The 27,152-nt window shown below is 42.0% G+C and overlaps 2 long non-coding RNA genes across 2 annotated transcripts in view; one reads left to right on the top strand and one right to left on the bottom strand.

Annotated features, from left to right (window-relative positions):
• Nucleotides 1–8,781: 8,781 nt before the first annotated feature.
• The window catches only part of LOC132648104 (uncharacterized), a 30,440-nt gene continuing 12,069 nt past the window's right edge, over nucleotides 8,782–27,152 (top strand). The window contains exons 1-3 of the long non-coding RNA XR_009586479.1: nucleotides 8,782–8,824; nucleotides 10,616–10,884; nucleotides 12,354–12,422. This is a non-coding gene — a long non-coding RNA (uncharacterized LOC132648104). The remainder of the gene's footprint in view (nucleotides 8,825–10,615; nucleotides 10,885–12,353; nucleotides 12,423–27,152) is intronic.
• On the bottom strand, nucleotides 12,532–16,542 carry LOC132648105 (uncharacterized). The gene is made up of 3 exons (XR_009586480.1): nucleotides 15,459–16,542; nucleotides 13,996–14,139; nucleotides 12,532–13,032 (listed from the first exon to the last, which is right to left on the bottom strand). It is a non-coding gene; the product is annotated as an uncharacterized LOC132648105 (long non-coding RNA).

Here is a 27,152-nt window from a genome sequence, read left to right as displayed (position 1 = left end):
GCCTTCTAGAGAAGGTTAGATGATGTCCTTGCAATAGTTATCAATGAAACAGTGTGTTTGTTGTTGACAACAATGCCAAATGGCATCGTCAGCTAAACATTAAATCCCTCATTCCTCAAGTGAAATGGGTCGTGTGGTGAAATCATCTTAACAGTTTCAAATCAAGATACTTTGCAATCAAATAGTATTTAGGTGACAACACCAACATTTAATGCAAGTATCAGATTAATAATTTCTTTCTACAAGTTTAGTAAATATTAAAAATCCCTAACTTGTAGCAGGCATCAGAGACAGCACTGAGCCTATTGGACTGAAAGAGCTACCTGATTCGTGGTTATCTATGGAGTGAGTAGGATCTCCTAGGGAGACACTAGATTTATAAGGTGAGCAGGGGTGGGGTAAAATGTTGAGCACGTAAGTTTGGGGCAAAGCAAAAGATGCATTTGTCTTTGTGTCCCCACATGGAGATGCGGGTCAGGCAAATTACAATGACAGTTACATAGCTTTGTATTAAGATTCCCTAAAACTACAAGCGGCTTAACGTGATCGTATTCTAATGCATAAGGAATCTCTAGTTTTTTAATCTTTGTGATGTCTCAATCAATGAGGTGGAAAAATGGAGTTAATAGTTTTCCTTCCTCCATCTGTTCACATCTTCTGCATGACAAAGACCCAATTAAGCAAATTTCTATACAGCTAGGCAAAAGAAAAGGAACTGAGAATTAAAAACTCAGACTCTTCACAGAAACTCAGAATCTCTTGCTGCCTGTGGGCTGGAGAGGGCAAAGTGGAGGACGAAGGGCGTGTAAAGTTGTCTTAAGCTTTCTGGAGACTGCCAAGCAGCTGTGCAGAGCACCTAACAGAATCAATTTGAATTTCACCAAGTAGGAGACCCAGGGACAGAACGTGCGATTCCTAATGTTAACACGAGTCTTCTCTGCTGTTGCTGTAGGGCCAGAGACAGTTTCAACGACAGAGAAAACTAGTGACATTGCAGAGGAATGTGTTGAAATGAAGGATGTCCCCTCCTTCCTGCCACCTCTGATCACTTATTAATATTGTCAGTCCTCAACCACATTTACTTCCATCTCAGACCTCCTTCTCCTTCTCCTTCTCCTTCTCCTTCTCCTTCTCCTTCTCCTTCTCCTTCTCCTTCTCCTTCTCCTTCTCCTTCTCCTTCTCCTTCTTCTCCTTCTCCTTCTCCTTCTCTTCCTCCTCCTCCTCCTCCTCCTCCTCCTCCTCCTCCTCCTTCTCCTCCTCCTCCTCGTCCTCCTCCTCCTCCTTCTTCTTCTTCCTCTTCTTCTTCTGTGTGTTATGCTTACTTTTCCAGTTCCTGGTTTCATTTATCTCTTCAATCACTGATACATCATTTATTGATGACCCTCCTTTGTTCTAAGAATATGAGAAGGAGGGAATTACAAGCATTCTTCTTAAAACTTATGGTTTTCTTGAGGACCCCCAGCCACTGTCTCTTCAGTTCTAGGAGCCTACAGCACACAGTATCAGTTGGCTGAACCATCAGTTCTCAATAGCTTTCTGATTTTTTTTTCTTCCCCCTTCCATTGTATTTATCTTTTCTCTTTCACACATATCCAGGAATGATCATGTGTTACTGTTCTGACCAATGAAGAAGAGTCCAAAGGGAACAGATAATATGCCTATTCCATAAAAAAAAAAAAGGCTAAAAATTACTTGGCTCTTTCCCTCTTATTTTTCTGTTTGTTTTTTATTTTATTTTATTGAGACAGGATTTCTCTGTATAGCCTTGCTATCCTGCACTCACTTTGTAGACCAGGCTGGCCTGCAACTCACAGAGATCCACCTGCCTCTGTCTCCCTGATTGCTGGTATTACAGACATGTGTAATTTTTTTAAACAAAATATGTGGCTCAAGGGAAGCCATTGTGGGATCATGAAGTGATCATCTAGAAAGAAATAAAAAGGCCAAGAGGATTGCAGATATGCAGGCTGTCTGAACAAACACCACCATTAACCACTTCCAGCCTGTCTGTTGTCTACTTTAGGTCTATAAACAAGGTGAACTTGCATGGACTGCATCTCATAGTTTACCTGATTGTGAAGTGACCGGCTTCCTGTCTCCATCTTGTACTCTACCACGTCACTTAATCCTCCAGCAGGTAACCAGGCTATGAGCATTCCTGATGGCTACCAGGAGGCCTAGATCTGTCAAATCTCTTTTGTTCCACTTTCTCTTATTCTCCTTCTAACTATTTAAAAAGGGTTTCATCGGAAAAGATGGAAAGAACACCCGTTAGACTTTGTTGCTGTGGAATTTAGTTCCTCAGCAATGTGGAGATAGCCTATGATGAACTCCCTAGTGCATAGAAGATGCTCTGAGCATCCTGGCGTCCTTGCCTGACTTCTGTCAGAGAAGGCAACACTGCTCTTTCTAGTCAGCTGAAGACCAGTTATGGGATTACATATAGTTCGGGATCTGAGGGGAAAACATCAATTAACTTTTAGTCATTTTGCCTAAAAAAAAAAAAAAAAAAAATTCAAAGTTTTTCCTTGTCAGCTGAAGAGCCTCTTTCCTCTCCCATGTACCTTCCTGTGTCTTAGAAAGGTGCCTGGCCTGAATGAAGAGAACTGTCTTACTCTCTGATCCACTGTTAGTTCCTGGTATGAACTGAAAGAGGTCATACTGGTTTCACAGGCCCTGTGGCCCCTCTTGCAGGCTGAGAGATAGATTCTGCTATTGAGCAGCATCAGTGTTTCCAGAGTAGCAATCACATGAGCAAAGGCTATTTTCTTCTGTGTAATTTGAAATTCTTGGATTTGTGATTCACAAGGTCTCTTGTGGCGTCTATGTGTTATTCTGTGTTTGTTTTACCTCTTGGGAATATGAATGAATATTGCCCCTAGAGCTATCAAGCAAGAATACAAAGGAAAAGCAGAAGAAAGAACCTGTGTTGATGGAGCTGAACATAGCAATAATTTCTGCATCTCTTCTTTAGTGTCTGAGATTTTATTACAGTGGAATGAGATATGCCTGATTTCATTATCTTCCACGAATAAAACTTTATTAAATACTTAAAGTATCATTATGCCTCACTGCAGCTATTGCTATATACTATGAGGGAAATGCTTTGAATACAAATGACTTACTAACTTAAAAGGAAGAAGGCTCCCTCTAATGCTAAGTCCAAGGTGTCCTAGAGAAGAGAGCACCAGAAGTTCTCTCCTTCTGTCTCTAGCCAAAGAAGGACCAATGTTCTGTAAGCTGTATAGTGGGTCAGGAAAGGGGTGTAGAGTGTAATTCCTCCTGTTCTATGTCTGATCCCCAACGTCTAGCACTATACACAATGCACACTATGTACTTTGTAAGTGTTTTAGTTTCCTACTTTTGCTATGACAAATATCATGCCCAAAAATCAACTGAGGGAAAGAGGGGATTTATTTCATCATATAGGTTACAGTCCATCACTGAGGGAAGTTAGGACAAGAACTCAAGCAGAAACTTGAAGCAAAAACCATGGAAAGACACAGCTCACTGGCTTCCTTTCAGGATCGTGCTTAGCTTCGTTTTTCATAGAACCCAGGACCACTTCCCCAGGGAATGGTGTTGCCCACAGTGGACTGCCGAACCCTCCTGCTTCCATTAACAATCAAGACAACACTCTCTGACATGCTCACAGGCCATGTCGGACATCCCTCAGTTGAGATTCCCTTCTCTGGTGACTCTAGGCTGTATCAAGTTGACAGTGAAAAGAATTGGGTGATTAGGATGATCACCTTTATTATCAACCTCTTCTAATCATAATCAAGCATCGTAGATTCAGGTGACAGAAGTGGCAAGTCTGATTAGCCCTTGACGTGACCAAATACCGAAAAGGATGACTTTCTGAAAAAAGGGCTTATTTTGGCTCAGTGGTCTCAGTTCATAGTCATTGCTGCCACTAGTGCTTGGCCCATGGAGAGGCGGGTTATCAAGGAGGCCAGACACTGTGAGGGGGAGGCTGTTCATCTCATGACAGAGGGGAAGCGAAAGGAGAGAAAGATTGTCTGGTGACCAGGCATAACCTTGAAAGGTATGTGTCCATGACCTCCATGACCTCCATGACTATCTCTAGTCAGGTTCTACTTCCCAAGGTTTCCACCATCTCTGATAGTATTAGGGGCTATACTTTCAACAGATAAGCCTGTGGAGGACATTTTATATTCAAGAAGGTAAGAACATTAATTTTAATTTTAGATTAATACTCTAAGACAATTAAGGATGAACTTTTTGACACAGGGATTCCTCCCCCCCCCAAAAAAAATCTTTCAAGCTTTCTTGCAGGCTAAGAAGCATGGACTTCTTTCTTCATTTATGACCCACTGAAGCCTTTCTTCCCCACATGTTTTCAGCCTATAGATCAGCAAATCTGGCCTCAGTACAGCTGGACAAAAATCAGCTTTGTTCAATGCTTAGGAAAAATTGAAAGACATATCGCACAAAACTAATGGCACCCTGGAACCCCATAATACATTTCTTAACAAATGCAACTTGTGTTTAAGTTTAAGTGCTTGGTGGTACCTTGTTGATTAGATGACCTTGAATGTGGGCAGACATTTTTACAGATGAACTTTCCACGAACCTGGAGAGACAAAGAAATGATGAACAACTGGGTGAGGGTTAAGGAACTGACTTTGCCTGGGTCACTGTGACTTCCCCCCCCCCCATCCCCTTAGGGACACTGGAGAAGGTCCTGCCATAAAGGCCAGTAAAAGAGAGATTTTGTCCTGGTGTGGTGTCAGCACCACTATAAATTCTCATGCAATAATAAAATAATAGGATGTTATTAATTCAGCCAGTCTAGGTTTTCCTGAAATGATATGGGAGTCTTATCACTGATTCATATTTTCAACTGCTAATACTTTATTTTTTTAGAACTATTAACTGCTGGAAGCCAGTGTGCTATCACATAGTGGAAGAGATGATGAAATATTTCGACTGTTTCTGGCAATTAACTTAATTTAAAGCCATCCTGTACCTTTTAGAAGTAAGAACTATGCTTTGAAACAGCTTGGAGGGGGAAAAAATTAAATGAGACAATGAGTAGGATTTTAACTGTCCAGCTCAGTCTTGCAGATAGGTGAAAAACTGGATCGTGTCTTGTTTTTCAATTGGCATTAGACAATTAAATGCTTTAAATAATTAAATAATTAAAATATTAGCGGTGCATTTATTTTGTATTCCATTGACCAGGGGCACTGAATAAGTATAGGCTTCATTGGGTTCTTATTATAGAGAGAGTACTGAGCTGAGAACTTTCCTGTATGTTGGTTTATCCAATCATCATCTCCATGAAACCGAGACAGTGTTGATAACTTCTCCCAGCTGGACTGACAGTCTTCAAGGAAAACTTCACCAACCTCTCTAACTTCTCAGAAGAGGAAGGTATGATGGAGCGTTGGTGCTTTGAATTGAATTAAAGTCTCTGTCAATAAACAACAAAAGCTCAGCAGCTGGGCTAAAAGGAAGACAGGAAATGCCATAGTCATTGCTGTGTGGAAGGCAGCAAAGGGGAGTGGGGCTGAAAACCCGAGCCATCACAGCAGTGTAGGAGGCAGTTATGCTTGTGGATTTCCCTCATTTACAGTGTTTGTTGTGATCCATTCATCGATTGAGGAAGCATTCACTTCAGACCTACAACTTGTACGCCTTTATAAAGTGAGGACCCTCGTGATGATCGAAGTTTGTGGTGCTCTTTATTGGGAAGACCAACAACAGTCCCAGCTACCTGATGTCAGTTCTTAGCGGGCAACAAGAAACGGAAGTAGTGGCTTTATCTCCGTAGCTTGGTGCCAAATACAGATGTGGGCCACCACATCTAAACTGTGGCAATGATTTCAGTATAAGAGCAACTGAGCAGTGAGCTACCTCGAGGGGTATCTCTGACTCAGGGCCAATGAACCTGCATGGGTCCTATACCCATGAAACCAGCCCAGACAGTAGAGTTGTGAAGGGCTACACCGAGTTCCTCATTCTATCTTTCCGCCCTGACAGCTAGTTACTGCTTCAACAGTCCTTAGGTTGATAGTTGCTCTCCTCATTCCTCCAGTGAATACACACAGCTCCTCTCTCTCTCTTCCTGACTTTGGCCTCCTGGCTGTGTTTGCCTCCACACTTATGTTTTTCTACTGCATCTCGAATTCAAAGTCTCTGAGGGTGGTGTTTGTTTAGGTTGATTAATAATTATCCAGCATGAAATCCCTTGTTGGCTAGAATTCTCAGGTGCAGCTGTTTCATGGGTCATTAGATGCTCTATAAATGGCTGCACTAGGTCATGTGACAGTTGTGGTCTGATCAGTTTGTGGCAAGGTTTGCGGTGATAGTGGGAAACATGTACAGTGACAAAACATTCTGGCTTACTTGCCTTTTCTTCTTTTTCTCTGCCTCCTCCACTTTCTCCTCCTCCTCCTTCTGCAAGAGTTGTGACCTTGAGAACCATGGAAGCCTTTTTAAAGTGCCTCAGGGATGACTGATAACATTGGACCTGCCCTGCCCAATCCAGCGAAAGTAAGATTCAGTGCTGGGAGTCTGGAAAATATATTAAAGCATATCATACATTACAGCACAATATTTGACGTTTTCGAGTTAAGAAGTACTGGGTTCCCAAACTGGGATGATTTTAACATTGGAAAAACAGAATGAGAGCCATGCGCCCTCTGAGAATCTCCCTCTGCTTATCAGATTTCTGCCTTCTGCAAAGACATTCTCTAGTGTGCTGTAATTGCTTGCTGATACACGTAGTAGTCTCATAAATCTTCACCAACACAGAAGAGTAAATTGTGTTGTGCCGGGGAGTTGTTTGGAAATACATTGCCGTTAGAGAGTGTGAAGGATACAAGGGAGGCATTGAGTTCTCAAGGTGAAAGTCGTCATTAGGAGCTCGGGTCCTAGAAGATAGATGTGAAGGCAGAGTGTGGCTGGAGAGGCACCCTTCCCGCGTCTAGCATCAGCACAGTGGTGGGATGGCTGTGTTACCACGTCTTCAGGGCCCTATGGAGGTGACCTAACTGGTGGCCTCTGTTCTAGAGACTGTCCCATTTCTCAGGGTGAATGGGGTAGCAGCATTTTATGTTATTTGTTTACATCATTATTCTTTATATTGGTAGAGTGTCAGCATCACCTGGAAAGACTTTTATAATGAGAAACTTTGAAGAACCACATTTCTTTCAGGGGAACAGTGTCGTGGTGGTTCTAAGCCCAGCTGAGGAGCATTCTATTGGTTTGAACCCCAGCTTTGTGAGACGAGGTGGGACGTATTCTCATCTCACCTATGAAGTGTAGACGGCATTCTTACCCTCCCCACCTGCTTTTGAGAGGAGAAATGACAGGAATGTTAGCACTGTGTTTATAACCTTGGGACTGTCCAGGAAGATTCCATTGCTTGCACTGTTGTACATCAGACATAATTAAGGGTAAAGGCGCTCATATACACTTGTGAACACACTCACTAAAGCACATGTAAATCATATTAAGGTGCAATGCACTGTTGGAAAGAGGATACTTTACTATACAGTTTCTTTTGGTATTTGCCCTTGGAAGATGGATGGGGCACACTTGAACACGTGTTAAAAATTAATAAGAATCCCAAATGAGAGATTTGTAAAGGGGGCTTAGTTATATCAAGGGGGACCTCAGATTTGACAAAATAACTCAGAGGTAAATCTAATTTATTCTAAGGGCAGGAAGATTCAGAAGCTTGATAGGTTATCGCCTGCATTCCCAAGCACAGAGAGGACAACCATCCCAGCAAACATTATGATTTTGTCATGTGAAAGTCTTGCTAATTCAGAGCGCTATTGGCAGTGGTGGAGAAAGGAAGGTAGCATAATCTCTCTCCCCTCTCTCCTAGGTCTATAACTACAGCTGTCTGCATTGTCAGGTTCCTGCAGGGCATGGACAAGTCTGCTTCACTCCCTTGAGCTAGATCCTTAAACACGAAGCCCACTAGAAAATTAGCATTTAATGAGTATTTGCAAAGATGAAGGATAGGCCAGCCTGTGCGCTAGGCAGTTTTGGGCAGGCAATATCATGGTGGGTTTTCTTCCCTTTCCTATGAGAACCCTTTTGCCGACTTTCTGTTGCTGGTACGTTCCCTTCGGTAGGAAGGAGACTTGTTTGTCTGTACATTTATTAAGAGACATTGAGCAAATTGCAACTAACCACACAGTGATAACCACGAGTAAAAATTTCATGAGATGCTATCAAATGATTCATTAAAAGAAGGATCCAGGATATTACCACCAACTGCTACATTAACTAGTCATGTCATAACATCATCAAAATGCTAATTAGGTTGTCTGGCATGATTTGTTATTTAAAAAAAATAGACTAATGTTTCCTGTAGTTTTTCAATTTGGATAGGTTTTATTTATTCCCCTTTCAGATATTTGCGTCAGAGTTTATTGGGCAGGTAAACAGTTTTTGTCACTGCTCCTGTGAATCTCCAGAGAACTCATAAATTTCAGATGGGGAATCCCCAGAGTAGGGGACTTAGGCACCACTGAGAGTGGATGGATGTGGCGTTAGGGGGGCGCTGAGGAAAGAGACTCTTTAGGTGTACTGTGGCCTCCAGCCAGGGCTTGCTGACTGTGTGCTTGCAGCTTTGCCTGGCAGGTGTCAAGGACGAAGACCTAGGGCTCAGCTCTCCTCTGCTGTTAATCACCAGCTCACAAGGGAGTAACAAAAGCAAATTTACACAGAGGAGGGTGTGTCTGACATCTAAGTCTGGTTATTTGGGAACCGAAGTTGCATAACAATGACTGTTAGACAGAATCCATGATGAAGAATGAGAGTACCTTTACAAGTAAGGGTAAGTAATGGGGAATCTAGAGAAAAGGACATGTCCAAAATTAAATCGAAAGTGGATGAGTCTCATGGAAGACTATCAACACGTAGTAATCCTTGGGGTTAAAATTTGGGGATATGGCTCTGGGTCTCCTGAGAAGAAAAAAACACAAACATGTCACAAAGCCAAGCCAGACATGTAAAGGAGGCACATTCACGCCTTTACTAAGTGAACAGTCGAGGCCAATGTCTAGCTATGGGGGTAGGATTTAGAGTAGACTGCTGATGGGAAAGAACATGACATCTCAGTTCTAGTCCCCACATTATCACTGAGGGGACTGAAAAGGGACACTCAAGTGCTGATGCCAGCAGGCTCAAAATCACTGCTTTAGTTTAGGACCTGGGATTCAAAGCATGGAAACAAGGAGAGTTTAAGTAATGGCTCTGGGATGTACAAGTGGAAACCAAACCTCTGCCTTGATTTTTGTTCACAAACCATGCAATTGGTGTCAGTATTGAAAGTCCAGATAGCAGATGGGGATAGCAGACACACATTTTGCAGTCAGACTTGGTACCTTTGGGCTCTTGGATTGATAGCTATTGTTCATTTTCATCTGCTAGTTGAACATTGAGAATGTTAAGAAGAATTTAAGCTTCAAGTAAACCAATGAAGAACATTTTAGAGTCAGTCACTCTGTTCTGTCTATCCCATGGCACATGACTATAGTAAGTGTAATTATTCTCCTATGTGGTTCTGCAATACAGCTATCGTAAAGCACTTATCTATAATTCACATTTGACTGGGTATTTTATATTATCACTAACTAGTAGAAATTAAAGAGTCATTTAGCACCGTTTTTCCTCATGATAGAGTGAGGGATTATTTAGTTCATAGCTCTGTTTTGAAGGTGGAATAAAATAATGGATGGAACCTCTTCAGAACGTCCATGATAAAATGTTGAAACATGGTTACTTTCACTTATCATCATTATCACCACCACTGTCATCATCATCATCACCACCACCATCACCATCTTCACCATTATTTGTAGTATGGGAATAGTACTCCTTGTAGTAATAGCACTATTCCTACGATATCTGAGTTTCTGGTAATGAACAGGATCATTGTTTGTTGTTTAATGAAATAATTCAGGACAAAGCCTCAGGAATGTAGTGATGTTTGCTTGCTCATTTATTCCCTATTTGCATTAAAAAATTTAAATAGGAATTTTGATAAAAGATCAGGCAAAATATTTCTGTGAGAAAAAAATATAATCACCTCTGAGGAGAGTGAGGATGAGAGTTTGGTTTCTCAGAAGCACAGAAAAGCTAAGCGGGTGTGGTAACCTGTCTACAGTCCCAACAGTCAGGAGGCACAGACACGGGATCTCTGGGGTCAGCTGGCTAGTGAGACCAGCAAAGTCAGAGAGGTCTGGGTTCAGCCAGAGAGCTGACTGAGGAAATAAAGGGGAGAATGAGTGAGGATAGCTGATGTCAATCTCTTGTCTCCACCCAAATGCACACATGTGCATACACACATGCATGCATGGTGTGTACACAGGAGAAAGAAAAAAGTATTCATCACAGTTAAGAAAAAGGCAAAAGGAAAACTATCGAGAGATGTTGGCTGGGGGCATAGCTTCGCCTGGGGAAAGATGAACTTGAGCTCTGTGTTTGCTGGTAACCTCAAAGAGACAAAGGGATGATGGGAAACGGGAAGATTCAGGGTGTATTTGATGTTCCCAGGCTCCCTTCTGGGAACCACATCTCCCTCCTGATTGCTTATTGTATTTTCTCCTCTCCAAATCTGCTCCAGAGAAATGCTCTCAGGCCCTCCTGTCAGCTTAAATCAGTGAACAACTTCGAAAGAATATTTCCGCTTAGACTCCTTGCTGAACAAAAGGGCAGACTCTCCATTAGGAAGGATTCCTGGTGCTCGTGGGGAAGAGAGAGAATTTTGTGTTTGATGTCAGCCTTGGGGTGGTGAGGTCTCCAGCCATTGCTGTAAACCTTGACCTTGTCTGCCTGTCAGAATCATCTGGGAAAATTTTGCCACCAAGGCCTGATTCTTCAGAATCTCTGAGGGTAAGTCTTGGGCCATATTTTGCCAGCCCCTCCTCCCATATTATCTGCTTCCAGAAGCTGAGACGGAACTAGAAAATGGAGGTGACCTTGTGCAAAATATTGCTAAGCTTAGACTTAGGAGGAAACTGGAAAAAAAAATAACTTCTTGAAATAATGACTATAACTTTTGAATTCTTATTATATATCTGCCTCAAGGTTCTCCTTCTAGAATTTACTGTGTGGAGAAATAGGTAACTTGATCTATGTCTTTACTGAAAAGAAAACATAAAACTGTAAATGGCAGTGAGCAAATGAGCCCCAAATCAATTAGGGCTGTGACTCCAGATTGAATTCCTTTCCCACAGACCGTGTGGTGGATCTGAAGATTTGTGGAATCAGATTTGTGAAGAAGGGAGTATCATTCCCTTTGGCCTTAACTTCATCCATCCCTGGCTATTCTGCAACCAGGTTTCCCGCGGTTCAGGCCAGATTTGTGCCTTGGCAGTTTCCTGGGGTTTGCTGGTTTCCATGCTGACTTTTCAGTTGCCCAGTGGTACCTCTGACCCTCCCACGGCAGACTAGTTAGTTACCCAGAGTGAAACAGCAGGTCCACATAGGTGGGACTTGATGGACACACCCACACCCGCCTGTAAGACATGCTGAAGACGGTGTGCCAAGGTTCCTTGCCTGTAATCAAGCAGGGCTTTGCCTGACAGGTCTAGGCAGTCATGTAGAACTTACTGTACATGTGCTGATGACAAAGCTTGAATGAAAATTAGTAGTAAAACCAGGGGTTAACAGGCAAATCCAGCCCAGGTCATTAGGCTTTGGCTCACTGTTTTACTAGGGATGCCCTCTTTGGCAAAACAAAACACAGCCTCATCATATTTTATTATTAAGTTCATAAATGGAAGGAATTGCCACCAAAAGTAAGATTTTTTTAAAACTCTGTCTAGCCTATATGCCTGTATGTATATGTATATACATTTAGAACTTCACTCATTCATTGCTTATTTAGTCCCTTATTTACCTACTCATTTACATGCTCAGACAGAACAATATTTTTTGCGAGCTTTCTAAATGGTTGGTGCTATGATAGATCATATATATATATATATATATATATATATATATACAGATATGTGTGTGAGAGAGAGAGAGCAAGAAAAAATGTAAGTTGTCATATAGAGATGGAAGAAAGGGATAGATAATAAACAAATAAATTACACGTTTTAGCCATATAATTACCCATTGTGATAGAGGCTATTAAGCAGAGATTAAACTTTTGATGGAGAGAGGAGCGAGAGGTGTGGCTATCTTGGGAAAGTCTTTCCTGGGAAAGTTGTCGTTGCACGGACATATAATTTTCCTACTGTAAATATTTTTGTATCATATTTCCTAAACCATTTTTTTCTAAAGTCTTTCTTTCCCTTTAACGGAGCATATCAATGGTATGCACCCTTTCCTCAGACTTCCTTCTAATTTTTCAGGGATGGACTATTGAGCGACTTGATGGCTACATATGGGAAAATACCTGGATGACCCATAGAGCAACCCAGGTCAGCATCCCACAAAGGTCATGGCAGAGCTCACCTCTTCATGGACCTCATGCTTTCATCATAACCTTCTCCTTCTTTTGAGATATAGTATGTGGTTTTCAAGGCATCTTCATACCTCACCTTACCTAGTTGATACTCACCAGCACTCCTGAGTGTATAAAGAACACTCTGTCCTTGATAAAATGTGGGAAAGGACGATGCTGGTGCATTGATGTTTTGAGTTCAAGGTCATGTATTAGTGACTATTTGAAACAACTGTAAAATCTAGGAGTTGATTTGCACCATGACCAGGGAGCTTTTATGTATGATGCCTGCCCTCTACCCAACTTCTCCTCAATGTACAAATATTTCCATCTTGAATTCAGAGCATTTGGGAAAGACTGATTTAGGGAACCCATTTCCCTGACCTGTGGCTCAGCTGCCACGTTGGCCACCTATAGTTAATAAACAGATTTTATTTTTAAAGAATTAAAAGCAACAGTTATATAGTGGCTTCTACTGTGCATCAGACACTGGTGGTACATTGCTTTGCTGACATGAATCCCTGTCCTTCACTGGGTGGATGAGTCTCCAAAGGCATGTAAATCAGCACCAGGTAAAAGAGCGTGTTCTGGAGAAAAGAAACAAGAAGAGAAGGTCCAGTGTTAGATGCATAGATGAGAGGGCCAGGAACAACCTTCTTGAGAATGTGCTACTTGTGTTATAGCCTGAGGTCATCTGGGGAAAAAGAGTTTGAGACAGAATGGATATGGCTAAGTTGTAGGCCTCTGGCCCGGGACCGGTCAGTGTGTCCCACCTTTGAACTCAAATTCTGATTTTTTTAAAAAATTTTTTTCCAAAGACACAGTATTAAAAAAATGCTGCTTAGACACAGTTGAAATCATATTTTTGAGGATTAGGCCGTATATTCGATTTCATTTTGGGCTAAATATCCTATTGTGGCTTGTCCAGAAAGCCAAACCACCATGAATAATATTTCCACGAGAAAAATGCGTTCTGACATTAACTCACTGACTCATGAGTGAACTTGAAGGCAGCTGCTCCCTACATGGAAAGATGGGGCACTAATGAGAGGGCAGCATTCCTTCCCAGTTGTCCTGATAGGACAAAACAAGACTGTGCTGAGCCACCCTAGGGGATACACACACCTTGACTTTCCTTTCTGTCTCTATTGTCTCCTCTGGTTTCTTTGGTTCCACCTAGCCTTTTCCCTTTCCCCCTCAGGGCATCTCTTTTTGCCCTTAGATCTCGGAATAATCCTTCCTGAAGCCACACTGAAAGCCCTTGAGTCCTTTCTTCTTTCTTGGTAGAGCTGCTGGCTGTCTGGCCTTAATCGTAGCCTCTCACAGGCTTCTCAGGTTTTTCTTTCTCCGTGCACATGTGTTTCTTTGTGCTATGCCACTATCTGCTTCTGGCGGTGGCAACCCTCTTAATGCCGGCACTGAGCATTGCACCTGGAAAGTGCAATGCTGGAAACTCTGAATGCCTCACAGATCGCTTAATGAATGGGTGCTCCATTGTTTATGAAGCTAATGAATGACCTGCTTTCCCCGGTAAATGGTTGAATCCTTACAGAGGCTTTTCTCTGTTTGAAATGGATCCTGTGTGTTCTTAGACATAGACAGTCTTTCTTTTTCTCTGATGCCAACCGGTATTCCTTGAAGATAGACAGGGAAGTTTTCATTTAGATCCAAAATGGTGTGGCGGAACGTCATACCTAGAGCACCAGGACAAAAAAACAAAACAAAAAAAAACAGACAAGAAGGAGAGTTTGGGGTACCTCTACCCTGGGAGGTTATTTGGGGTTACTCTGTGAATTTGTGCTTGCAGTTTGCCTGGATCTGCATGGAAAAGAACCATATATCCGTATATGCAGTATATTTTAGAATTACCCAGAAGGCCTGTTCTTAAAGCTGGGTTCCTCTTGAAGTTTTGGTTTTGAGGGAGACAGCAACTTTCCTGGCAAAGCTGCTGCTGCTGACGACGACGACCAGGGAAACACATCCAGAGAACCACTGGTCTAGGCGCTCCTCGGGGCTGGGGGATTTCTCACATTAATAGTGACACCTTTGCTCAGCCTTTGCTCAGCTCTGTGAGCCACCGTGTCTCTACCCTGCCTCAGTTTCCCAGTGCTGGGCTTCATCTTGGGTACTCCCCCCCCCCCCCCGTGTGGGGGAGAAAGCACAGTTTCCTGTCACTAAGAGTGACACAGTCTCCTTGGCACCCTGCCAAGCTACCAACTCGTTTCACTCCTCCTTCTACCAGGTTCAAGCTGAAAAAGAGCCTAGCCTCTGTGGGCTGCATTGCATACCTCCCAAACTGGTTTGTTCACTTTTCCTTTTCAACTCGGGCTTATAAGAATGAATAGGGCAGGGGAGATCATCTTTTGCTGAAGAGAAGAAACTGTGTCCCCAGAGCCCCACATAACTGAGCACAAAGGAGGGCGGGCCTGTTCATCTCTGCAAAACAAGATCCCCACACTTACATCCAAATTAAAGGGCTTTGAACTTGAATGGAGATATTGCTCTGCCCGTCCAGGTTTGCTGAACTTATAAATATCAATTATAAAGCTGAGTAAATTATAGGGATGTGGAACTCCGCTTTGTTCCAGCTCCTCTAAGTGTCTATGTAGGGCTAACAAGGAGATTGCAAGAATCTGCTGCGAGGAATCCGCACATATTTATAGATAATTAATACAGAGAGAGGAATGGGAAATCAGGCTTGAATTTCTTAAAGCAGTAATTTAAAAATGCATTATGGCAACACATTAAGTTAGCGGTTATTCAACAAGGATATGTGAAGATTATTAAGCTAATTAAAGGTAATAAAAACAAGTTAAAGTAGTCTGCATGTAACTTTGAAATTAAAAAGAAAAAAAAAAAAAAAAAAAAAGAAACCTCCTTCAGTCTTTCTCCAGGCTGGGCAAATCCCAGATGGCAAAGGATACAGAGGTAAATTTCTGGATATCTGTGGAACAAGAAGTGATTTTTGGATTTAAAAATATATTTGCCAGGGAGGGTCCCCTTTGCCTCTTACCCCAAAGCACAAGGGAATGTTTCTGAGAAACTCTTTTAGTGGAGACCCAGGATGTGCCTCTCTTCTCTGGACACTGGATGACCGTTGGTCTTTGAAGTTGGAAGACTTTCTGCAAAACATTCTGTCCTTCTCACTAGGCTTCTCAGATGCTCCGGCCCTGTTCCTGATCTTTGGGCTCTCTTCCCACTTAGAAGTGACGGCAGTGTGAGCAATGCTGTCTCCTGCTTCTCCTTGATTGTAGCGCCTGTTATCTGCTCCGGAAACACTCTTGATGTAAAAGGGAACCGCACTCCAAAAGAAGGATGCTGAAATTGCTGGTGGGACGAGAAATAGACGGGGCTTTCTGGTGGATGCTTTAGTTAGGAAGGTTCAACTCCGAAGGGCTCAAAAGTTTCTTTGGAGAAAGAAAACTGAGCAAGGTGGTAAAGATAATAAATAGTGATTAAAAAAATAGCATTTATCATGTGCAGTAAAGTATCGTGTCCGTGTCCCACATTTTATTTTGTTGTTTTGACTGCTTTTGTTTGCTTATGATTAGGGTCAAGGAGGTAGTAGCAACAGGAGGGAACAGCCAGACTTCCAAGAAAACCATTCCCCTGCTGCCAGCCCAATTAAACAGATTATTAAATGCTTCGGGAGGAAATCTTGGGGGTGTTTATTGTAGCAAAGGACTTGGCGAGTTCAAATTAAAGCAGGCTCACCGTTATTAATTCTGGTAGAGGACCCTTGTAAAGTTTACCACTGAGCAAATGGAGGTGTGCAGAGTTAAATGGGGTCAGAGGACAAAGCTGATCACAGAGAATTGTCCAATGCTCATATAGGGATAACAAGTGAGGCAAAATTAGAACTGGGGCATCAAAAACAAAACAAAACAAAACAAAACAAAAACAAAAAAAGAGTTGAAATTGTCTCACCAGCTATACTGTTATTGAGAGCATAGCTGCCAGGTGGAGAGGTAAAAAAGGTAAACTTTAGGACTCATGCTACAAAGGAGTTTGAGTTCCTTTTCCTGGATTTCATAATAGTCCTTAGAACCCAGACTTTCCTTTTTTTTTTCTTTTTAATTAATTTATTTTTTACTAATTACAGTTTATTCACTTTGTATCCCAGCTGTGGCCCCCCTCCCTCAGCCCCTCCCAACACCACCCTCTCTCCCTCTTTTCCTCCCATGCCCCTCCCCCAGTCTACTGATAGGGGAGGTCCTCCTCCCCTTCTATCGAACTCGGACTTTCTTAAAACCAGGTCTGGGGCGGGGAGGATTTCATCCTTAAAAGCAATTTTGGTCTAACACTTAAATTAAGGGATGGGGTTTAATATTGCAAGTTAGTTGGTCTGTAATTATGCAAATCCTGAGTGGTCTACAACCTTCGAAGAGTCTAAAAAAGAAAATATTTCTTTGGGAGAAACTTGCACACCTTTATCAGCAAATTCATGATCAGAATTTCAGGAGGAAGAGAAAGAGAGAGAGAGAGAGAGAGAGAGACTTTCTCCAGCATAAGGGATCCTTTCTGGTTGCTTGAAACCTTCAAAGCAGCTGCAGTCCTCATTACCGGAGCCAGCCTTTGCAAGGGATGCCTTTTTTCAATTATTTTCACTTTCATTAGAAGCCTTTGGAGTTGTTGCTCACCTCATTAAGTTCACTAAAATACTATGCATTTAATTCTCGTGTTATAATCTGGAGTAAATTGTTTGACGTGAAACCTGGCTTTCTGAGTCAGCTTTCTGAAGATTTTTGTTGTCCGTCCTTGGCTAATCAGTTACTGCTGAAAAGACTGAAAGGAATGGACGCAACGAACATGATCTGTAACTTGACAAGCCTCGATTACTGGAGTTTGGCTGGGGGAGGCTGTGCCTTCTAAGTGCCCAGGCACTCATTACCATGTGCTTTCCGGAGCTTTCCCCTGCCTGCTTGTAAAAGGCCCTTCCTGCTCCAGCCTCCACTTTCATTAGGCAGCCATCGGTGGGCTAATTGAATGCTTTTTCTCACAACCTCTTTCTCCTTGGAAGCCAACTCTTTCCTACACTAATTTACAACAGGGGGTATTTTCCTTGCTTGAAGTTTGCACATTTCAGGTATTTGTAGCTTTTATCATTTTGCCCCCCAGCTACAGCTCTGTCAGATTCCCTGATTTGCCTCTTTTATTCTCTCCTGATGATAGTCAGGCCCTTCTAGTTCTCCTTCCTTTCATTACCTTCGTTGAACTCAGCTCAAGATATTGGGTCGGCAAGTATTCAAGTTACAGGGCAGATGTCTAGGAGTGGTCTTCTCACAGTTCTGTGGGTTGAGGAGGGGAAATTCCAGCTAAGGAGTCTTTGAGGATCCTTACACTTATTCTGATTTCCATTTCAAAACCAAACAGGCTTTTCTGCCTTACACTCAGCATCCCTCTTCCTGCAGGCATCCCAGTCTTTCTCCGTCAGTAAGAAGAAAAATCTCTTCTGTTTGTTATTCCACATCACATCCCAGTCAGACCAGACTCACATTTTAAAGGAGGTGGTATCCCAGGGCCCGGAGTTATCTTTCAAGACATTGGGTCTCAAAGACATATTCTGCTAACCCGTGGGGCCTTTGGCCTTTCTAATAAGAGCTCACCTTGTCTCAAATCTCCCCATTATTTTCAAGAGCTGAGAGGATATATGTGGTTTGTGGATCATCTGGCGAACATCAGAACACTTGTTGAAACTTGTTAGATGAGAGTATTTCCTGAGCCGCATGAATAAACATTCCAAATACAACCTTACCTTCAAGTTCCAGGAAATTCCAGGGCTTTCTGCAGAGCTCTGAAGTGCAGCTTTGGGAAGGTGGGAAGGGAAGGTACGACTGTGATTAGGACGGGGTGCCTGGACACTGTAATGTCACCTTTAATCCCCACGTCATGAATGGGCCCCAAGAGGTTCCATATTATTTTGGTGAATGTAAAAGATGTCATCCCAGCAAAAGACAAGGCTTGGTACCATTGCCATTTAGGATGAAGTATGAGGACTTTGCCCCTCATTAGACTTGGAAATCAGGCTTGCACCACGGGGCAGGATGGATCCCTCAGCTGCACTTGATGGGGCTCTATTAAATTCACTGCAGCTTCCCAGCGAAGGAACTCTATAGTGTTAGATTCCTCATCGGCTTAGGGACTGAGTTTTTCATTTCACAGCTCACCCTCTCTCCTAGTAATAAATTGACCGGAATCGGAGTCCTGTGACTGTCAATTTGCACTGTTCCTTTGTACTCTCTCCTCACAAATGTGTAGGGCCATGACAGGATATTAATATTGAAAGAGAACCTTCCCCCTGTTCCATCATACCTGCGCATTTTACTACTTTCTCTATGACGTATTTCAGTCCAGCAAAGGCTTTCAAGTGAATTAAACGAAGGACTCTTCCCCACCTTACCCGAGTTTCCTGTCCACGGGTACCCTGTTCTTCCACTGATTGATATTTGTCGCTAAGCAATTCGGAATGTTGATCTTGCTCCTTTGAGCTAAGTGAGAGCAGTGTGCCTTCAGGTCAATATCCTCCCTAACCACAACAGAATGTAAGTCTCATTCTCAGACAGAGCGCAATACATGTGTTCAAAGCTGAAGAAAACATAAAAGGGATGAGGCTAAGGATGGAGACAGTTTCTGGGCGTTCACAGGTAAGCTGATACTTTGAGATTCTGGGAGATTAGTGTTCTATCAAACAACAGAACATCTTTGGCAAGGAAAAATCTCAGGGATTAATGGTGAGTGGGGGAAGCTGACTGTGGGAGTATGGGGGACAGATGTGAACAGAGGGTGTAAAAGCCATTCTTCTTAGAGCCGGGAAAAGTTTAGACATTCTGGGGATTGAGCCAGATGAATTTTAGTTTAAGCCTTTCAGATCGCAGATTACAACAAGCAGGGACAAGTTTAACTACAGTAGACACAGGTTAAAACACACACACACACACATACACATTTACACCCAAATGTGCGTGTACCCAAGCTCAGCGGCATAGTGGCATTCATTTGTTTGTTTTCATTGTTTTGTTTGATTTTTTTTTTCTGGTGATATTGTGCTTAGGGGTAGAGGTCGTGGACAAATGCTATAAGGCATGTGGAATTGTCAAAAGAGCAATAAAACTTTGCACCTTAACTGACACTTTCGAGACAGCATATAGAAGAGTGAAAACAAAAATTGGCTCATATGCAGATCTTAGCTGATTTTAAATAGTGTGTGGTGAACTGAGAAATTTCATTAGAAAGTTGAAGAATAAAGGAATTGTCAACAAAATGCATTTGACTTTGTATAGCATATTACTTTTAGGAATAGTACAGAAATAGCAGAGGTAAGATTGTAAGCTTCAGTGGTGAAGTACATGATTTTTTTTTCTTTCATTTCTGCTGTGGAGTAACAGACCATGTCCTAACCCACTGATTTATTATTCTCCATGTCAGCTGATCCGAGTTGAGTGTTTTTATCTGTTTGTGTGGGTTCAGCTGAGGGCTCCCACTACCTTCACTCAGGAGAGCCCAGGGGCCTAGGATATCCAAGACAGCCTCAGTCAAGTACCCTGCTGGTGTCAGCTCTAGTGTTGGTCCTCCCTTCTCTGTCAGCCCCCATTCCGTCAGGTGGGGATGGATTTCTAAACAATGACCTTGAGAAGACGGCAGACAGCTCAAATCAGACAGGTGTATTTCAAAATATAGGAAATTAAAGATAGATAAATCAATAAGAATAATGGAAGGTTTAAAAATGATGGTGTCACTCTCCATATTCCACTCTGATGAATGTTTCAAGACGTCACAGAGCCAGCAATACAGTAGACTTTATGTTTCTCTATTAACTCTTTGTTTTCTAATTCTAAACTCGGGGTCCTGGTGGAAGGTAGCAAACATTAACAGAGATGGTGGATGGTGAGAACGAGAAAATGAGGGCTGATGACATGTAAAACTATACAGTTATTTCAGAAAAGAAAGGCTTTTACTTGCTTCCAGTTGTAATGGAGTTTAAGCAGACAGAATTGGCTTACTCATGCAGGAATTTGGCAGGGCACTGGGGTTAACAAATTGAGCCTCATGACAAAGGTTATGGGATCTCAAATGAGGACAACTGGCCCTGAACATCTGCTTAATATCCTTTTCATCTTATAGAAGGGAGTTTGAAAATGTATTTTGGCCCAGGATTTCATCATCTTTGCTAAATAGATTTCTGTTTATTATACTTCTAATAATATTATTACTACACATTGATAAAAGTTAGAAGAAAAGGAAGCCATTAGCCATTACTACCTGCTATATCTTTTAAGAGGGAGGATGTTTTCAACTGCCATGAAAGATCTAATAGTCAGTAATTACTGAGGAGTTAATACCTATGTCCCTTCATTTTAATGGCACCATCAATTTTATAGATGAAAGTCTGAATAAAAACTTTAGGAAACTTTCCTTGTAGGCACTCAGCCAAAGTGGAATTACCATGCTTAAGAGCCCCACCATTTGAGCTCACATGTGTGTGTTTCTTGATATGATCATATCTTTGTTCTATGTGAATGTATTCTTTTTAAAAAACAGACCGCTGTGGCTGGGAAAATAGCCTATAAAATGCTTGCCTTGCAAACATAAGGACCTGAGTTTGATCCTCATAATTCACATTAAAAAGGCAGGCCATGGTGATGTGCCCTTCCTATCTCCGTGCTGGGGAAATAGAGATAGGATCATCCTTGAGGTCTACTGAGTAGCCAGTCCAGTCCACTTGGAGAGTTCCAGGCTAGTGAGAGACCCGGTATAAAGAAAAAGAAAGGTGGGTAGCATTTAAAGAATGGCATTTGAGGTTGTCCCTGGCCCTAGATACTTGTGCATCCATGTACACACACACATACACACACACACACCATCGGTGTCAGAGCTAACATGGACTACTATATACAGTGTCTGGTTTATGTGTCTAGTATTTGGGGGAAACAACATTGATGAAAATGCAGTAATAGCCTGTGGCATGGAAGATGTCCTGAACTAGGAGTCAGGGTTTCTGGATGTGAGCTCTGGCTTTGCTATCACATAAATTGTGACTTTGGATGACCATGCTTACACTTTGTGTGTGTGTTGGCTTGTTTGTTTTTATGAGACAGGGTTTCTCTGTGTTGCCTGGCTGTCTTGGACCATGCTCTGTAGACCAGGCCCGCCTCAAACTTAGAGATCTACCTGCCTCTGCCTTCTAAGTGCAGAGATGAAAGGTGTGTTCCACCACAGCTGGCTACACCATGCCCATTCTTACAGTGTCCAGTTTCACTTGTACAACACAAGGACTTATCAGTGTGTCTAGACACCACTGTCCTGCTGATTCCGTGGTAAGACATGCTACAGTTGCTTTTATTTCACTGGAGTGTTTCCAAGACAACCTTTTGAAAATTATTAGAGAATCTTACCATTGTATTGTTTTTTATCAGTCTATCTATAGAACTTCCTAAACCCTACAGACTTGTAATTTGTAAAAGACAACATGATATGCTTTGGAAACCCCCAAACATTACATGTTTCAGAAAAGACTGGATTGCCTGTTGAAATGACTCTTACACCCTACTTCTGTAATGTTTTCTGATTCAGGAGGAGTAAGACCAGCACCCAAATTTGGATGTCTAACAACTTTTTTTTAGGCGATGTTGATACACTGTCCCGCTCACCACATCGCTCTGGTGACCATCGCTCTGGTCTCTCAAACTATTTATTTACCAGCCTGGGGAACGAACCTTGCCAAGTTAATTGAATTACCCATGCTTACTCATCAAGTGAACCAATGACTGACAACAGCAAAACCCAAGTCTCACAGACACTAAGGCCAGAGCATTTGTCCAGGATACCACAATTCCCCTCTTTGAATGGGAGTTATATGATACACACTGAAAGTTCCAAATGAATTCACTCCAGTCCACGCTGCTGCTTGGATTGGCTTCTGTGGAGAGACAAATTTTCAGTCAGCAACAAGAGTCCAAACATCCAATGATTTTCTTTTCCTTTCTTCCTTTTGTCCTTCTTTACTTCATCCATCCTTTTTTTCTTCTCTCTTTTCCTTTCTCCCTCTTCCCTCCCTCTCTTTATCCTTTCTCTTTCTTGTGGTTTTTACTAGGCTATGTATCTATAAAGAAATAACCTTGAAATTGGGCAAAGAAAAAGAGCCTCATTATGAGTAACAGACTGATGCTGTGACAAGGGCAGATTCAAAGTAAATAGTCCAACAACTAAATACACTTTGAAACTATTTTTACGATTTTACTTTTTTTCAATTAATAATAAAAACACGAACCAAGTTTGCTCTTTGTTATGCCTGATTTTGGTAAAATTGAAACGTGTTTTTGTTTGTTTGTTTGTTTGTTTTGGAAAGCAATCATCTACATCCTGACAATACAGCTCTATAACCTGTAATACAGAGGGTGATTTTCTATTTAAAATGAGGACTATTTTCAAGTCCTCAGATTTGCACAAACTGTGCCCGTGAATTCAAGTGGGATGTGAGGAGAAGCTTGTTTCCCTTCTAGGCAGTGTCTCTGCTTCAGCCTTGGTCTTAGGGCTCCCCTCACTCTCTAGCATCATCCCTGGGCTCTTCTTTTTCTCCTCACATTGCCTCTAGTCCTCAAGTCTGACATTAGAGTTTTGCTGAGGGCCAGCGGCAATGGAAGCTCTCTGAGAAGGCTCTCTACTTCCTGGCATTCTTGTCCATATCGTTATACTTGAGTTTGTGCTAGAACTTGCTCCAAACTATATGTTGAACATTCCTGATATTAAAATTCGAAATCCCATATGGTTTAAAATCTAAGAACTTTTACGCTTTGATATGATATCACAAGTGGGAAAATTCCACACCTGACCTTTGATGAGATATCATAGCCAAAATACAGACACATCAAAAATATTGTATAAAGTTACTCTCAAACTATTCTTATAAGCTGTATATGAATATAAAGGGATTGTATGTTTATATCCAGGCTTCTCTCCAAGATATCTCAGGATATTTATAAAAACCATCCAAAATCTCACAAAAATCTAGTATCTTAAAAACTGCTGGTTGCAAGCATTTCAGACAGGGCTACTCAACGAGTAATAAATGTGGCCAGTGGATGGGGTGACCCTTTTAAAAGCAGGGTACACAAAGGATCTTTCTTGGCTTTTGCTTGTCATGTCTATAGGACTCTGTGGCAAGATTAACAGAGGTCTCTGGCTGTAGCTGACAAGGCACAAAGGCTCTCAGTCCCCTAGCTGGTAAAAGTCCTCCATAACCACATGAGTGGACTTAAAAGCTCATCTTCCTTTTGCCAAAACTCTGAGGTGCCTTCTTGGCAGGTTTTGTGGATCCTTGAGGCAAAGACATACAAACAAGTTGTACTCAGTCCCTGGTCTCAGAGTCACTGTGGAATAAAAGGCATTTGTTGTTATAAGCCCCACTGAGTTGTGGGGGTAAATTTTACTGCAGCAGGCAGTCAGTGTGGAGTTGAACACGGTCACCTACAGACTAAGAAATCACACATTTTAGGTGTCAATTTCTTAAAACTTGAGATTCCGGCCTGGAGAAATGGCCCTGCTCTTCCAGAGGAAGAAGTTAGATCCCTAGCACCCATAAGAGATTCACAACCCTATATAACTCTGGTCCCAGGGAATGTAACAACCCCTCCTGGCCACCACGGATGCTGCATGCATGCAATGCATCGGCATGAATGCGGGTAACACACTCACACACATACAATGCGGTGTAAGAAGTTTTAAAAATCGACATTCCCAGCCTTAGCCTTCAGATAGTTTGGGTCAACCGGTCTTGACTAGACTAGAGCTCGGAAATCAGCTTTGAAACAACCATTCCAGGTAGTTTTAATGCATAGAATCTTGGGATCTCACTTTGGAAAATACTAGGTTATAGGTTGTTTTTTCAGATTACAGCTTATGTTTGAAGAGAGACCCCCTTCAAGAAGTTAAAAGGAGGCCCTCTTAGGGCAGGTCCATTCTGATCGGTGTAACCCTGATAGGGACAATTTAGACCCAGATATCAGGTCTGAACTGCATGGAGAAAAACCTTCATGAAGACACCATCAGAAGGAGATCATTCATAAGCCAAGGGAGGGGACTTTAGAAGAAAATATCCCTGCTGGCACCTGTACCTCAGTCTTCTGACCTCCTGAGTTGCAAGAAATTTACTTTCTGCTTGGTAAACCCACCCACTCTGTGGCATTTTGTTACGCAGTCTCTCTCTCTCTCTCTCTCTCTCTCTCTCTCTCTCTCTCTCTCTCACACACACACACACACACACACACACACAAAGCCCACCACCACCACCACCAAAACCATACCAGTTCTCGCACAGGACTACACGACTGCCTGTTCACAGACATGTATGAACGGCTGTGTACTATGCCCCAGAGATGCTGCAAAGTCTACAATTCAAACAGAACTTCATTGTTCTTGTTCCAATGTAAACAGCCTTTCCAGGCTCAGGCTGGTTTCTTTTTTTAACAAATTTTATTATACAGAGTTACATAAGACTGTTTTCGTACAAATATATAATTTTGTAGCTCTTAATCTTGGTTAACAACTTGACTGAAAAAAGAAATGAAAAAGTTGGTTAAAGCCTACTTTTGGGTATATCTGCCGGGGCATTTCTAGAGAGGACTGGCATGTGGGTCAGCAAAGTGAGTGGGGAAGACCTGCCCCGAGTATCAGGTCCAATTGGCATATGAAACAAAAACCAATGCCAGAAGAAAGCCAAAACCCACACTTGACAATCAAAGGAGTGGGTTCACATGGGAATGCTGGACTCTTTTCAACTGGGTGAGATTTTTTGCCACTGCTGTTAACCCTGAGCAGCTGACTCCAACTTCCTGCGACGCCAGCTTCTTCAGCTTTTGAGCACAGACTCACACCAACGAGTGACTCTCTAGGACTAGGCCTTCAGCCTCAGCTTGGAGCAGCCTCCTTGCACATCCTTCTAGCTTCTTGAACTGAACAGCTACTGGTTTCTGTAGCTCTATAGCCCGAGGGTGGCCATGGTGGGACTAATCATATTGAGTATGTAAACTCGTGTACAAGTCCTCTTTTGTTGGGGTTTTATTGGTCCTTTCTCTCTGGGAGAGCCCTCACCTACACAGCCATCCTCTCGGTTTTCAGAGGTAGCAATGATTTTCATGCCATCATACTTTTCTCACTCCATTCTAAGCATCAACTGTGTCCTGAGGAACAAGAGAATGCTTAGAAGCTCCTGGACTCTGAGCTAGGCTCACCCTCGACCCCAGATGGGTTAGGAATCTACCCTGCTCCCCACTTCTGTATTTTGTGCTTCTGATGTTATCTTTGGACTTTTGACTTGGCCTCAGGTACTGGCCCTTCACCTACTACTGATTGTCACTTATCCAGAACAACTCAGTTTAGATTTAATATTTACTAGTCACCTCTTTTCCTAATCCAGGATTCAGGGCGAGTTTATGTAGTTATGTTTCACAAATAAAGTCATGTCGTCATGCTCAGGACAAGACTAGAAAGAGTGAAGGCACTTAGTGATGGTGGATGGAAAAACCGCTGGTGCCCCTTCTAAGACTCTAATGGTCTCTCTGCTTTAAAAGTTGGCCCCAAAGCCATGAAAAACAGACCAGAAAAGATTCCACTTCTACAAAAAATGGAAAAAAAATAGCAGACATGGCCCATATTTCAACTGCAAGCAGAAGGCTTTTGATTATAAATAAGGAAAAAAATATTCTAAAAAGAAAAGAGGAGAAACACCATAGAGTTCTCCTGAAGGACTTGCTCAATTACTCTAATGGCTGGTCTTTAAAACACAGAATGTCTCCCCTATTTAGGCTCATGTAAGTAGAGTGGATTCAAGCCTGCAGTGGAGAAAAAAAAAAAAGCTTATTAAGAGCACATTCACCCCTATAATTCTATGGTCTTCATGAATCAGCAGCCTGTTCTCAGTAGGTTTACCAGTCATTAATAGTTGATATTATTTTAGGCTAACCAGTGGCTGATTCTTAAGCATGCTTCAGGCTCCAAAACTGTGCATACCAAGATTTCTGGGAACAGCTGGAAACCAATAATTATAGTTCACAGGGTACATGCTCATCTGGCAAAATCTGTAAATAAAGCTTAAAAAGCAAATATCCCATTTATATAAACAGCTTCTGAATACTGGGAGATCAATTGTCAAGGGAACAGAGAGCTAGCGTTCCTCAATTATTTCTTTCCTTCTATCAGAGGGTAATAATTTATTATTTTCTACAAGAATGAGGAAAATTTTAATATTTAAAGACTTGGAGGTGAAGAGTGAAATTTATCTTAGAACATTATCTCTTTCTGTGCCTCGTATTAACTTGAAACATGGGTTGATTCTTCATTGTTGAAACATCAGAAAGAAAATTAACCAGTGGAAAGCAATTTTCCTACTGGAATCTATCCCCTGCAGGTTTGTTGTAAGGAACCTTCTGGATTAGCTGCCAAAAACCGTGAGGACTTTCTCTCTTAATGCCTTTTTAAAAAATTGTTTGAAATACTATAAACCAACAGGAATGAAAACAGTATGAGATCAAGAAATAATTCTATGTTCATAAATAGAAGACAATTGCTGTGCAAGTTGCTTTTGAAACAGTTTATAGTGCAGGGTATGGGGCGGTTAAGCTTTGCTTTCCAAACCCATTTGTATGCACTTCCCAGTTTATTCCGAGTTTTTATTCAAGAGTGGCTTTTGATGGAAAATATTTTCAACTGAATG

This window comes from Meriones unguiculatus, chromosome 15 (genome assembly GCF_030254825.1).
Source record: "Meriones unguiculatus strain TT.TT164.6M chromosome 15, Bangor_MerUng_6.1, whole genome shotgun sequence".
NCBI classification, from domain to species: domain Eukaryota; kingdom Metazoa; phylum Chordata; class Mammalia; order Rodentia; family Muridae; genus Meriones; species Meriones unguiculatus.
This window is presented reverse-complemented; position numbering and strand designations above follow the sequence as displayed.